Below are 16,429 nucleotides of genomic sequence, written 5' to 3' on the forward strand. Positions count from 1 at the left end.
CACATTTTCTTCCAATCCCATTGCATTGGATTTTGTTTTCTTGTCAGGCCTTCACGAGTTTTGAAATTAATGTCTTGCGGACATCTTGACACAAATTCCCTATAAATCGGAGGCGCGTCACGTAAAATGTTAAGTTTTCGGTAACGAATTTTTTTTCTCCATCTACCTAACTGGAATATTTACACTCACAGTTACGGAACGCTTCATTTCATTAATCTTTGCATAGGTACAAAACATGAATGTTTGTTTTAATTCCACAAAAATTCCATAACAATCGGTAATTGCATATAAAAATGCATACACAACTTTAGTACGCAATTTTAAATTCATTTCCTGTAAAAAAAATGAATTTAAAACTTGACTTAGTGGTAATCCGTTTTTTATGAAATAAAAAATCCCAGCTCTAATGTGATTTATTTGTTTCACATTCGTTAGGATTTTACGTGGGATTTAGGTCCCATCACATTTTCAAATTCAGTCGAGATTTTCTCTCAAAAGAAAGTTTCAGTAGATATTCAAATATCTTGTTTTTCTTTACAGAAAATGAATTTAAAAGTGCGTATACTTTTGTCCATCAAAGCCCTTTTACCGTCTAAGTCTTTTCTTACATTGGTATAAGTCTTAATATGCAGTAGATTGAAGGCAAAGACAAACCCACAAGGTATCAACCGCAGTATAGTAACAGCGGTGTCAGTTTCATTCGTTATCATCCGATACGCCGAGTAATCTAAGCGTGTGTGGGACTGACTGGGATGGGTGTTTTGGCTCTTGCGCCCCGCCATGATACACGATACAAACATCGGGTTGCCAGGAAGTCTTCGCACGCGAGCCTGTCACGAGTCAGTCTCGGAATGCGATAACGTGAACGAAACATCAACACTTGATAACAGATTGAGAAGGTGATACCAACCCCGTCGGCTACCGCTTTATATCGGGTGATTATCACCTATTAATTTTGGGGATAAACATTGTGAACTCCACTAACTTAATACACACACGGTACATGTCCTTGCTGCCCCAAATTCATTATTTTAAAATTCATTTCTTATCTTAGGAAAACAATTCCAAATATTTTTTTAATATAGGTTTTCCCGACCAATTTCCTGAAATGTTCATTCACTTCTGAAAATCGGTCATTCATTTTCGTCTGAATATGAATGCACATCTTTAATCCCATTTCAATTCAACGAAAGTTCAATGTTTTCATTGTCCGTGCATTCGGTTTTGAGAAACAGACGGCCAATTACGTTTCCTGTGCATTCATTTACGCAAGCATACCTTTTCGCGCAGAGTTCTGGAATACAATTTTGTGAATGTGCAAACAAAAGTACGTTTTTCTCATCCAAATTAGCAGATTACATCACAGAACATTAAACTAAAAGTGAAATAGAATGGTCAATGTTTGAAATGGCCCTCTAAAAACGAACACGAAGTCTTGTAAACGAATCTGAATGAACATGAACGAAAGGTGCTGCTCAATCACTTAATTGATTGGACTGAAATGGAATCGAATGCTCTTGTAGCGAAAATGAAACGCGTGTTCAGAGCGATTCTCAAATTCAGACGAAAATGAACGACCGATTTTCAAAAGTGAATAAACATTTTAGGAAATTGGCCGGGAACACCTATACTACAAAAACATTGTATGAGGACTTAAATAATGCTATGTTATGCTTCTTGCAAACTCCATTTATTAAAGGCGGTATATCCGCCAAAAATGTAAATGAATTTTACATGGATGTCGATTGCAAGCGTTTACGTAAATAGTGTATACTGGGCCATGGTTCTGGAACCTGTACCTACTACGATATATAGTCGACCCCCGCGGTTGTGGACAAGTCATGCACAGTAACATTTGAAACTTTTAACGGCGGGAAATAACAAATGTATAGATTAAAGAATTTCTAATAATTTTTTTTTTCGCAATTCGATAAGTTTTGAGTGGACGAACATCCATAAATCACGGAATATATTCTATGCATTTGCAAAGTAAAGTTCAAGTTTGCTTCGACGTTCCAGACAATAATTTGGCCTATTACTTAAGTTGTCGATTATATGTTTGATGCAGCAGCATGCCAGATCTTCCTGCAACAACACACTAAACACAATATATACTACACAGACCAAGGGGCTATATAGATGATAATGTGTGATTAATTATTATGTATTCTTATAAATACATTGAATTGTTTCGTTATTCTCTTAACGCTAAGTGTTAGGGTTTCAAAAATCATGCGTATCGAAGTAACATCAGTTCCAGTTTGGAGTAGCTATGTTTACCAGAACTTCATTACATATCATGGTAGAAAGCTTTTCTAAAGCGGTGAAAACCCTCCCCCATAAATTCTCTTCTTGATTTATTCCCGGGTTAAAAAGCTTTGTATTGATGCCTGGGCTTTTTACCAGTCTGCCAACCCATTCATTCCTTCACATCACCCTATTCATCACCGCACCCTCTCAATACGCCGAACAATTCAATAGGCCCAGGGTCTTCTGGCTATTTTTCTCGGGAACTATTCACGCTGCCCGCTGGACCAAAACCACCGGTCGTTGACTGAATCTGGATTTAATTCCCTACCAAGCAAGCAAGCAACAATGGTAAACAGCGAGTCATCTTCCTGGCACTTACGGTAGAAAAAAATACCTAAAAAAGAGTTTATACTGAGACAATTTGGAATACTGCACATACATGTACTAAGCTTGGACTTGGTGTATTAGCAGGCCCCTGCCAGAGCACAAATTATGCTACGATGAAACAATCTGCCCGTCGTTACTGGATTAAAGGCTTACTAACGTAACAATTCATTATTTTAAAACTGCGTTTTAAAGTATTAATAGCATTTGAAAATGTAATCATGGAGCTAATTTTATTAGAAGACTCTGCTTAAATAAAGTTGATCGGAATGGGGTTCTGTAAAATCCAACACCGCCTTAGGATCCATGATGTAAACTGTGCCGTTATTTGACATCAGTTTAATGTTAAAGTCATGTTGGTTTTCCTAACTCTTAAAATCAGGTGTTTCAGACTTTTTGTTCATAAAAAAATATGTTAAGTGTAACACAAGCCTTTCTTCCCGAAAGTAATATAGGTATATCTTTTTGTTACAATTTTAAAATGTACATGTTAACAACACCACATAATGCTGTCATTCATTTCCTCATTTATTTTTCATGAATCTATGAACATTTAATATCAAAAACAGCTATTGTCACACAATATCATGTATTCGCTTTGTATATCACGCAAACACTAAAACCCTCAATTGCAAAGCCCGGTAGTTTCCGTTGCTGTACCATGTAGAACGTGTGAATACAATCAGAAGTACCATTGACAATAATGGCTGTTACATATTGTGACTGAACACTGATTTATTTGAGTTTCAGGTAGTATCTATATTGAAACTGAAACTTTGCTTAGTAACGCACCTGTATAGCAACAAAGAAATGTGAACATAATCGACAGTTTAATTATAAAGAACTCAATTATTTAAGGTGTCTGTACAGTACGTTGCCTACAATTTAAGATCACCAGATATCAGCTTGGGGAGATAATCAGGTTGTCGATTGTAATGAATGTTTGTTCTTTAATAAGTGTAAATTATTAAGCTGTCTGTCGTGTTTAGTTTGTCAATTTAGGGCCTTTGGAAAAGAGTTCTTTTATAACGAATGGGGGTACTGTTAAATGATATATAACTAACTTGAGATTCCAAAATGTTTGTGAAATTATAAATATTTGCAAAATTCTGTTAAGAACATCCTTGATTATCAATTCCAGGATGCAATCTCATGAATCCACTCATGTTTTCCCCTATAGCTCAGTAGACAGTACAGTGTGGGAAGTACATGTGCCTATAACTATATGACTTTTCGAATACCCTTTCTAGTCATCAGACTGATTAATTAATGTTTGTGCTACACCAGAAATGCTAACTACTTTTATTTTGGTCGGGGTTTGGAGCCCCCTTTTGACGTGAAATGTACTTTTTGACTTGATATGATATATCGACCGGGTTGTTACCAACTAGCGTCAAGTCTTCTTCGAATTTCAGTTATTGCTTAGAAGCATCCGAGCATTTCCAGTCTAGTGCGCACAACGCCACTGAATTCATGGGGAGATATTTCACCGAAACGCCCGCCTGTCTGTCTGCGGCCACGCTGCGGCAGTTCTTCGCACGCAATCCCGCCCCTTGGAAAAAACCCAACTATTTCCTCTTCAGTATCTGAAGTCGTTACGTTTGATTCTGTAACTCAGAGGGGTCCATTTTCAAAATGCGTATTCATTTCCTGGTAGGCATTCCATAGGTATATTCGATCACGGTTCCGTCGACCCTGAGTTGTCTGGCGCTGTACTTTTTTTCGGCGGAGTCACTCTGCAGTGGACTGACAACAAGCACACCAATGATTAGTAACGTGTTGTTGGACTGTGGAAAGGCAAAGAGTTATTTTGGACTCAGTAGGTTGTAAAGGTTGTATTTTGTTACAGGAAGTGATGCAGGTTTTTGCGGTTGGTTAGATGGGCGTCATGCCACCTGTGAAGTGAATTACATTAGGACTACTACCAGCGAGTGTTGTTTTATTGCATCAATTGCGGGGCATGCAATAAACTTTACTACAGTGGAATATAAAAAACCCGAAACTGGTACAGCCGGAAAAAATGATATACGATATAAATCTAAGGTCTATACACAACCAAACGAATAGTCATATATTCCGCGTTATATTAATAGAACAATGCATCTAACAACATAAACGGAAGCGAGTTTAAGAAACTTACATTGGTGATGATTTTTACAAGCTAACTAAAAGGGGCAATGCATTCTAATTGGGGCAGAGGTATCAAAGGAGATCCCATTCGCCCAGAGAATGAAGTTTGAGCAATACACAAAATATCCAATTAAACTGAATGGTTGTCACATTATAACCTTTTTAAAAGACATTTTGTGCCTCAACTTTTAATAATAAATTGATTATCATATGCCACCCCTGTCACCGTTAAATCGATTGAACAAACCAGACGACCACAGGACTATATCACATTCACAAACATAACACTGGATTCTGTATATTCATGGAAATTGTCTTTTCACTAAATAATGTCATAAAATGTACAACGGTGTTTTGTAACAGTTCGTAAACTTCATACTGTCATATCCCTGAGTAATACTTTCTGTAGCCATTCCAGTGTTCCTTTACGGAGTGACACTTTTAAGAAGTTACAAAACATTCCAACTTTGCTTTTTATCTGACTTAAAAATTGAAAAGAGGGGTATTGGCGCTATGAACTTTGACCTGGCTTCGTAGCTCTGTCTATGATATGAAAATCAAATGTTAATAGAACAAACATACAGTTATTGGGTCGTGTGTATATTTAGGATAGATCAACATCGAAGGGAAAGTGATAAAACTAAAGCTGGTCTGCGTGGCTATATAGTGGAAAACATGGGTAGCTATAGCACAAAGAATTATATGGTACTTGACTATGGGGTCAGCTCGGCTGAAGGCCAGAGTGCAGATCTCAAGTTTGGAGTTTTGAAGTTCCCCGTGACGACCCACCTGCCGAAGTAGCCGGCGTGATCGTCCCATCAACCAGGCTCATTCGGCCGGGGTTGGCCCGATGTGTGGTGTGGCAACGGGGCCCCTCAACACCGGAGATTAAATATCGGTCCAGTCGCTCCGTTTACTCAGTGTCGGTGCTAAGTGTCAGCCGTATCGTCAGAGAGCTACGGCAGTGTTTACTCGGGCGATTATCAACCAGATACGGTCCCAGATACTGGAGTTCACGGTACAAAATTACCAACAAAACTCAGAGGAGGTGACGGGCCCAGCATGTTTTCCAAGTTCGACTTTGAACGTTGAAAATAAGATAAAGCAACATTGATTGATGACAAGAGGTATATATGTTCCGATGGGAACTAAAGGCGAAAACAAAATAATATTTGAAAGCAGTATTTTAAAAATGTTGAAATAAAACTCCACGACAATCCGGACACTGAATTTTCCAACTTTGACTGGATAAATTCCATATTAAAAAATATTCCTTAGTCGTTTGTATTTATGCAGTATATTGAGTTAGAAAGCACAAAGTGAACGTTTTCAACATGCCATCAGCTCCATAATAGTCCCATTCAGGAAGTAGGTCTTACATTACAACCAACGTGTCACATGACAACCGTCGGATAATTTTAGTTTTTCCCTCCAAAAGTGTGTTCCGAATGGGGCCTACTGCTTAGAAATAACGATGTTTCTATATTTTGTTTTATATATGTTATTGAAGAATAAATTACAGTACCGGTGCATAGGGAAAACGCGCATTTAATTGCAATCAAATCAAACAATCGTATGCCTACAGTGAAGATTTCGCCTTAATGGGGGGGGGGGAGGATGGAATACATATACGGGTGATTATATGAAAACATCATCGACAATTGTCAACGTTGGAGTCAGTATAAAGTTGCGAGTGTTTACCAACAAAGAATGGAGAACACGGTATGTTGCATTTTGTGAGGGATAGTATATGCCAATACTTGTTCTGAAGAACACAATTTCAAAGAAAGTGGTTTATTCTCAGTGAGAATAAAAATGATATATAAGATGCTAAAATGACTGCCAAAAGTATTGTTAGTCAGGTTTATTATGTTCTCATGATATCGTTGGCATCGCTCCACCAAACGAGGCGCCAAGTCATACGCGTATTTTGTATGCTCATGTGGACCTTTTGGGCGAGGCGATGCTGGCTAACTACACACTTAACCCTGTGGAATTCGGCAAACACAAACAAGGGCACACATATCCGGCCCATGCACCCATATTGCCTGCCCCGTCAATCAACTCATGTTGAAACTACACCACGGTTTGTCGTGGGACACGTCGGTACCGCAAGTCTGGGTACGGCAAGTTCGTTGTAGACTCTGTACTCAAAATGTCGAAAACAAACCTCGCACGCTCTCCACCAGGCAGCTGGTTTGGTATTTGAACTTGTGGTTAACTATTTCACAGTTGGAACCACACAGCTATCTACTACGTTGTGTACGATCAACACGAAATTCAGTGGTCACCGCCATTTTCTGACTAAATCATGGCACCTGTTTTGCAATACTTTACAAAAGGTTGACTCAACACAAACTAACCATGGCTGGGGAATCCCTTCTTTATTGTACATTATTTACAATTGTTTGTGCTATATTACATCACTTTATTAAAAAGTGTCAATGGTCCAGGGTCGATTCATGCAGTTACTATACCAAAAACAAACTAGCAATAGAATAGCGAACAAAAGACAGTACTTCAGACCCACTATAAACTCCTCCAGATAATTTTGTGTGGGGAATAATAATATAGAGCGCATTGTGAAACCGTGCCTTTTGTCGTGCGTCTGGGCTTTACAAAACAGACAAATGGCGGTTATTTGTACTACGAGCAACGCAACCAAGTCTCTTTTCTTTGCCGGTCTTTGGGTCTTCAATGGCTGCCAGATAAAGGCTGTCCTTACATGAACTTTGAGGGACAACAACAGGTAACAATATCAAGAATGACTTTCAGACAACACTTCATTATACCTGTAGATTATTATATTTGAAGAACACGGCTCATATTGATAAGGATTTTAAAGAAAGATTTACACAGCATACAAGATCTATACTGGACATCAAGTGAGTGCCAAATACAACCATTTAAAGGAACAACAGTTACTTTTTTGTCAATAGTCCGACACAGAGGCCGACAAAACCGGCTATCAGAAGACGGATATTGCTTATAGCAAGCATTGATCGATAATTGGGCGTGATAAATTAACAGCCACTAAATTTGCCCATGAATTTCAGATGATGTAGGCCTAGATTCACTCCGTGAATACATCCTCTGTCAGTGTTATGATCGATACAACCTTCTATGATAACAGTTACATTTTTCAGTTAGCTTTATAAAAGAGAGTGACCTAGCAAAGTAGTTTTTCCAGTTGGAAATTCCTTGCATCCATAGCAAACTTAAAGAGCGTAATGCATATGATGCATTTATCGATTCCTTTTCATGCTCATGTGTATATGCTTAGCCCTAAAGCTCATATACATGTACAAGTAAACAAAAAGTATCGCTGGAGCGTGAGGCCAATAATATTATGCCAAAAGACAATTAAAAATATGTGGATCTTCAGATTAATAAAGGATTATTCACCATTAAACACTAATATATGTACATGGCCGGGATTTAAATGTCATGGATCCCCCAAACGTTTTCTAACGAGTCTCAGTCTCTGGTTATGTATTTACGAGACCTGTCCACAACGCAAGAGTTACCGGTCCCAGTATACTCGCGGACTACATGCAACGCAGTGTGAACGTTGCAATAATGCATGAACGCTTGCGATGAAGTACAGAGGGCGCTATATACAAACGTCTGCTGTTGAGAAAAACTGTCCGTAATTTGCTGACATCAGCTAAGAGAACTAGAAAGTTATCAACTTTTATTGTTGTCTATACACATCTCCGAGAAATGGGTTATATGTGATCGCAAAAAGAGCAATTTATTCCCAGGTTGCCGCCATCAATGCAATTCATAGAAATTTAAATGTGATAGCTAACGCGGCATTTATATCAACGCCGATATTCGTTTAATGGGAACCTCGTACACATTTTAACGATCTCTAGAAAGAGTTTGTGAAAACACATTGAGGTGAAACTCCAAAAACGAAAGCGAAAAAAAAACCATTGTGATTTCCTTAGATTCGTGTAGAATAAATTAGTGGCATATCTTTTGTTCACGGTTGTGCAACATTCTATTAAGTGATAATTTTTCATAGACTGTTCCATAAAAGAAATGTTGTTGTCCATGCCTGTAAAATAGAACTGTTCACATGGAGTTTTAAATTTTTTTTTAAAAGTCTGCTATGAAATAGAATCTTGTTAGTCTCTACAGGCAAAAGCACTTTATGGTCGTGACAAATTGCAAATAGAATTTTGCATCAACAATTTATTTGTATTTCCTTTCTCATTCAGTTCTTCAAGCACGGCATGACGGGAATTCTGATGGACAATACAAACGGAGGGAAATCAAATCAGAATGCACGCTTCATTACAACCTCAACAAAATCAATTCTTGGACACATTAGAATTTGTTTGAACAGGGGAAGTCTTTTTGAGTTTATCTGATGTTGAGATTCGACGAATGGCAAGAAAAAATCACCATGGATATGATAAAGTAACGTATTAATGACGTCACACTTTGCTCTGTGCCCTACCTTATCGCCCTGACTGTTTCCATGGCAATAAGGTCACAAGATGTCACTGTTATCATTACATTAAGTCTTCACATAATATTTAAAATTGCGTTCCCGTGCTATTTTCGAATTTCATCTTGAATACAGATTCCTTTTTTAAATTGTTATTTTTCTAGCAATAGAAAAGTGCATGTTTGAATGAAGCATCGACCGAAAAAAGCGACCCATGTTTAGTAATTAAATTGTCACTTTACAATTTCGAACTATTGGCTGCCAGACAGCAATTGTGTTTCATTGTGTCAAGTCAAGTCTGCATTTTGTGTTTTGCCACGTGGTGGTATGTTTCAATACCATATTAAAATATGAATTCTGCAAAATATGATTGTACTTCTTTGGACATTAGCAATATAGGCCTAAAGGCACATTTTTCGTGTCAAATCGTTATTTGTAGACTAATGTCTTGTGGACGTTTAGACACCAAATTCTTAAAAATCGCGCAATAGACTATGCAAACTGTGGAATTGTCGACGCGGGATACCGAACAATCTTTTGTTTTGCATTGACCGTGTAAAGTAAAAGGCACTCATTCGTGGACGGCAGTGGATATTAATGATCATAATTACAAAACGATTTGATTTTGTAAATGAACTGAAAACTTTTTATGTATGTAGTATGGACGTTTTTATTTGGTTGTAAAATGGCCCCACAGGGGTGAACCTGTATAAGTGTCCATTTTTTTTGGTTAAAATATAAAACGTTTGATCTGAACAACTGCTTAAAGCTTTACATTTTTCAACATCAATTGAAACTTTGCAATTTTTTTTTAATGGACAAGAGGAATAAATTAAATTAAATGGAGTTGACCTAAATGATATTCCGTCTAAATTGAGTTACATCGTTGCCCAAATGCACTTGTGCAGAAGTGGACCAGAGCTTGTATAGCAGTGCTCATGACTGGTCGTTGGAAGAGGGATGAGACGACATGATAAATCATGATGCAGTTCATAACAGCTTGGATACACCATACGTTTTCTACCAACATCAGACATCTCTGGGAAGAGTTGGAAAATCGATGTGGCCAAAACCGATTGATGAATGATGAGTGATTGATGGGTGATTTGTACTGTTTCGATTATCAAAGTATTGCACATTAGTTGTTCCATTTTTTGTTCTATTAACTTATTTTAAAAAAAAACACCCACATTTCCCCCCCCCATTTTTTGAACGTCATGCAACCCTCTGAAAAGGGTTTTGTTTTGGGCACAAACATATATGCTTTGTCACCACACTGGCTCCCGGTCAGTATTTGATCGATACTGAGTGTGGAGCAGTAAGCCTGACCCACGAGAAGACTCCCTAAGAAGACGTTCCAGACCACCAACACAATTAATGGGAAGGCACATAAGCAAACAAAATTCCAAATATCAATGTACGATATTGCTCAAAAATTGAAATAAAAAAAACAGGGAGGGTGACTAAATAGAAAGATGGATTGGTCGATCTTGAACCAGCAAATGGATAATAAAATCCCCTTTGCTCAACAGAGAACAACCCAAACTGCACACCTTCACAGTAACATGGGGAAAATGACATTTAAATCAGCAACTTTAGTGATTGTTGAAAGCGTTGATTAATGGACGTCTTTAAATCTTTGTTAAAATAACTATTTTACATGCACATACAATACAATAATACAATAAAAACTTCGTTTTGAGTTCTAGTGCATGTCAAATTAGTATGGCAAACATTTTTAAAACATGAGGGCGCGCTATCACACAAAAGGGGCCTGTTTTGAAGTCCTTGGGCCTGGGACACAGGGGCAAGCCTCAATCAGTTCAATGACCCAAGTAAGAGGTCTCAGTCCGGACAGTTAAGGTCCCTAAGCGCTCTGATTTTCCCGAGTTGTTATTTCCTGTATGCAGACGTTGCTGTTATAGTTTGAGTAGTCCGTGTGTTTCAACAAACGTTGATTAAGCGGAGTATAATCGGGTTTATGGACGCGCGGATACCTCGAGAATTTTTGAGTAGATCCCTGATGTGGCTGAACGTGTAAATGGCTGTCGGTCATTGGTGGAAAGTTCTCACACTACACTTAGGTAGCACTCAGTAACTTGGCGTCGCGTCATTCTCAATTCCACCACTGACCGGAGAAAAGGCAACATTTTGCCGATGAAGTTCAACCCACCACCACACCATCAGCCCCCCCGTATGCATTCACTTCTCTCTTTTGGGTCGAGAAGCTCTGTTTTCTTGTACTTGTATGGCGTGTTTTCCCCACACAGACACTTGTTCTATCTGTCTATCACCGCAATTATCTCAGCTTATTCCTGGAAATGTTATATGATCATATCAAACAGTTTTATATTGTGTTCTGAATCGCTAACAAGGTTATATTTTAAGATGTAATATATATATATATTTTATTTAAGTGGTACTTCAAAGGAAGCTTTTATTGCTTGTAAAATAAAAGGCAATGTATGTATTTATTAAAGCCGAAACGTCTTGAATCTGAGTGGGAAGTAGTAATATGGTGTTGACTTTTTATGGCAACTGTGCTTTACTTTGAAAAATGTAATTTTGCCATGAAAACTAATTCAATTTTACAAATGAACATTTTCTTGCAACGTATGTATTAATCTGCATTTATTAAAAATATTAAATAAGTTTAATATCTGAATTATATAAAATATTTAAATTGTAAATAAAAAGTTAAGGACTCCTAAACCCCACATGGAGATTGGTCAGATGAGTCTTCGTTTGAGTTCGAGTAACGCAAGTCCATAAGTTCGACTTTATTTTCCCTCTTAACGGACATTCAACGTGTGGGTTATATTTTACCGAAAAACAAATCAATTGGGAACAAACATCTGTCTGCGAGTATATAGGCTGGTTTCCGGGCCCAACATTATCGATTCCAATGTGGGGCAGGGAAAGTGAGCTGTCTTGTTGTCGGGGCGAGAAAATACATTGTGGAGAAAATATTCCGTGAATTAATGTGGACTGATTTCATTCGTTTGATGTTTTATTCAAAACTAAATATAAAATTACCTTACAAATTATTTATTTTTGGGGGGTTGAAACTTGAAACAGAAACGAACAGTACATCTTTAAAATGACAGAAATTCATCTTTCGAAAAAAATCTTTTGGAAATGAAATGAGGTTGTGCGACCTTCTCGCCGCCTTCAGCCACTATTTGCAAAAGAGACATCGGATTTTGGAATCACCTTTTTTTCTTCTTCAAAGTCTCATTTACATACACGAGAGAATCAGACGGTGTAGCTCGCGTTGAAGGCCACGTGCACGAGGTAATTATGACCGTCAATCAGGGAGAAATAATGCAAAACAAATAGACGTAACCACCTACAGAATCTACCATAGCGCCTGATTGCGTAAAACAAACAAGACGTGCTAATGACTTTATACGTTTGCCTTCAATATGAACAGACTGGCACACGGAGCTTGCACATTTTATGGAAAAAAAATTACACCGTCGCTAGTATTTTGAGCTGTGTTATTAATTGAAAAAAAATTGCATAAAATGTTTAGAGCACGTTTATTAAAGGGTACTTAGGTAAAATGCAATAGCGTTTAAATGAAAGTTGTATTTTGATTGCCATGGTTATTCACAGCTTCAACGTTACAGGATTTTCCTAATAAAACAAACTGGCGGCTGGGATCTCTGAGCTCCAATGTGGGCTTTATCTTCATGTAATTTTTTTTTAATCTTTGAAACAGGCAATAAAGAACCCGTATCAATTTACTCGCGTTGCCAAACATTCTTGAGAACCAGAGACTGCAAATTATGTAATTTTGTTCTCGATTTGAGTTGATAACCCCATAAAGTGTGATCTGTTGTGCTATGGTACTATGGGAGGATGAGTCCTGGTTAAACGTATCATGTTTGCGACTTATTGTAGTGGATAATGTGTCATAATCCTTCCAAACCGAAATCATTCACTTCTGTATCGAAAACGATACACACATTTATATATATACATGATCACGCACTGTGGCTCACCAAAAGACTGAGGATTACCATTAACACATTAGAAATAGGCCAGATGTGGTTGTGCGTCCTTGTAAAAAACCCCAATATTGGTGACGTCACGATTGACGGAACATTCCTCTCACGGTTCATTATTACAATTGAGCTTCGAAATACAATACAAAAGCTATACGAATAATGAAATCTTCTATTATAGTAATCAGAAAATCAGTCTATATGACCAAGTACGGTACTGTAAACACCTTGGCTTTTGCAGTAAAACCACTTATTTACTGTTTTATAAGTGTGTTAACCTTTCTGCTATGATCGGTAGTTCTATATAGCTAACTATAGCTTTCAGGCGTTTATGATGGTTGGATGACAAAGGAATATTCTCTATAGCAAAAGACAGGCCTATACGGTATTCATTTCTTGGATGAGACGCCTTGTGGACAATATACGAAGGCAACCGTGGGGCTACAGTGCAATATTATTGAGTCCCTTCCTGTTGGCCTAAGCAAGTAAAGTCAGGTATAACAAAAAATTGTATGCTTTTTGGGAAGTGTTTACGGCCGACTTGACCTTTTCTCTGGCGTACAATGGCAAGCAAGCCGCCCGAAGACTCCCCGCGATATGCTTACAATTGACGGCCTTTGAGGTGCATCCGTGCACATAATCACACTCAATGTCATTGATTGAAATTCAATGTCAGTCTTGTTCATTATGCAGGCCATGTCGCACTCTTCATGAGAAAATAAATATGTAATCATTATATATTGTTCGAATTAATTTTGCTTTCCGGATAAAATGTCGGGATGTTGTTTGAATATGAAAATCGTTCGAAAACATAATAGATTTCAATTTTTATAACAGCCTGACTTGGCTCTTTTACATAAGGACAACTCTGTGTCGAGTTTTTTTTTTAAGTTGCAATACGGTTTGTTTCTACTCCGTGCTTTTGTCATGTCTTTTGATAGCGAGTAACAAATTTTTATTCATGAATAAGAGGGACAGTGTAACATTCCTATTGGTCGAGAGCCCGTCACGTGGGTGGTTAAAACGGCCAGTCAAACTCAGAAGTGCTTAATACCATCTAGTATTAAGCACTGTCCCTGAAAATATCTGCATTCGCCACTGTATCTTTGAATCGAAGAAGCTTAAAATTCTCCTAAAGTGGGAGAATTTCGAAGCTCAAATACTTGAAATCTTTTTGTGTACTATTTAAAAATGTTTGTTCGTCAAGCCGGTCCTTACGGCTCCCAGTAAACTTTTTTCCAGACACAAATCGAATGCAATGCAACGTATAGACAACTCCAAGAACGACGAAAATGTCATTGATCTGCGCACTACCGGGTTTGAAAAGGAGGCTCCCGCAATGTCAAACAAACTAAGCACACGTCGGCGTGCCTTCTACCAGACGGGTAACGTTCTTTTCGCGAAGTTGGTGATCGAGTCGTGCAAAACACAACAACATAATCTTATTTATTTCTAAACATTCACCACTGCGAATGATGCAAGTGTTATCATGAATCCATTATAATGGAGAACTGCAGCCTAGCTACGACTAATATCTGAGCCGTCAGTCCACTAAGGTGGGACGCTCACTAAGCACTGTGTATTGGGAATCCCAAAACACGACATGGTAAAAACAGGCAAAACAAGAAACAATGACACTGGTTTTAATATTGAACAAACACTTCTTTCGTCCTGCATCGTGAATATGGCAAAAGAAACATCCGAAACACAGTCTCTGTTTCCATACATTTCATCAGATTCGTCAACATTCATGCCACCAGACTAAGAAATGATGCAGATTGGAGAGAGTTTGACACGTGCCATGTGGCTTTAGTCTCTGGTGCAAAAGATTCAACATTAGACCTACATTCCTTTAAAATAGTTTACTGAAGACTTCATCATTGCCTTGTGAAAATGGGGAGAATTTGGTTTGCCAAATTATTGTGGGTAAAGATTGCCACCTGATTTTGTTTTTAATATTTTCATATAGTCTCATTCTGCTGAGATGATCGGATCCTCAATTTAGAATGGCGTTTGAAGTTGATCATTTTCCATGCGAAATGCGACTTAAAGCCAATACTAGTACTGAGAAGAAAATATTTCATTAAAAGATTTCATACTTTTATGTCCGAAAGACATTATTTGTCATTTGGTCTAGTAAAGGTAGTTCAGCGTTATTATGAATACATGAACCAGAAACAAAGGAGTTCAGAATGTTTTGGGGTCATACCCATGGAGCATGAAGGCCAAACATTTGCTTGGAACAATAATTCACTCCAGGCACAGTAACTTTCTTTGAGATTTCTTTCATCGCCGTACAACTGAAAATAATGCATAATACGGAATCTCAGCAGTTAAGCGGAGAACAGATGTCGTTCGGTTACATCCCGATAGTCTGAGGTTCGATAGTCTGAATGTTCTTCAGTCCGAAGGGTCATTAGTCCGAAGGTTTGTAAGTCCGAAGGTTCAATAGTCGATAATCGACTAGTTCGATAATCCGAAGGGCCCACTAGTCCGAAAATAGAATAAGGTTAATTAATCCGAAGGTTCGATAGTCTGAATAGACGATAGGGTTCGATAGTCCGAATCGACAATAAGGTTCGATAGTCCGAATAGATGATTAGGATCGATAGTCCGAATATACGGTAGGGTTCGATATTCCGAATCGACAACGAGGTTCAACAGTCCGAATTGACAATGAGGTTCGATAGTCCGAATGGACAGTCCGTCTGGTTTGTCAGTCTGACCCTTCGGACTATCGGACCTTTCTGTTGATTCTGACTATCGGACCTTATTGCCGATTCGGACTATCGGACCTTATTGTCGATTCGGACTATCGGACCGTATAGTCTTTCCGGACCATCGAACCTTGTTGTCAATTCGGAATAATGAACCTCGGACTATTGAACCTTATTTTCGTTTCGGACTATGGAACCTTCGGATTAATTAACCTTATTCTAAATTCGGACTACCGACCTTCGGACAAATGAACCTTCGGACTAATGAACCTTCGGATTAATGTACCTTCGGATTAATGAACCTTCGGACTATTGCATCCAATGTTCGGATTAAAGAACCTTATATCATTTTCGGACTAACGAACTCCCCTGATGGAAATGTTGTGTATTAGGACTGTCGAACCTTCGGAATATCGAACCTTCGGACTATCGGACCTTCGGACTATCGGGCGGCCCCCTGTCGTTCATATCATAATTCT

This window comes from Patiria miniata, unplaced genomic scaffold (genome assembly GCF_015706575.1).
Source record: "Patiria miniata isolate m_02_andy unplaced genomic scaffold, ASM1570657v1 HiC_scaffold_17, whole genome shotgun sequence".
Classification (NCBI taxonomy): Eukaryota; Metazoa; Echinodermata; class Asteroidea; order Valvatida; family Asterinidae; genus Patiria; species Patiria miniata.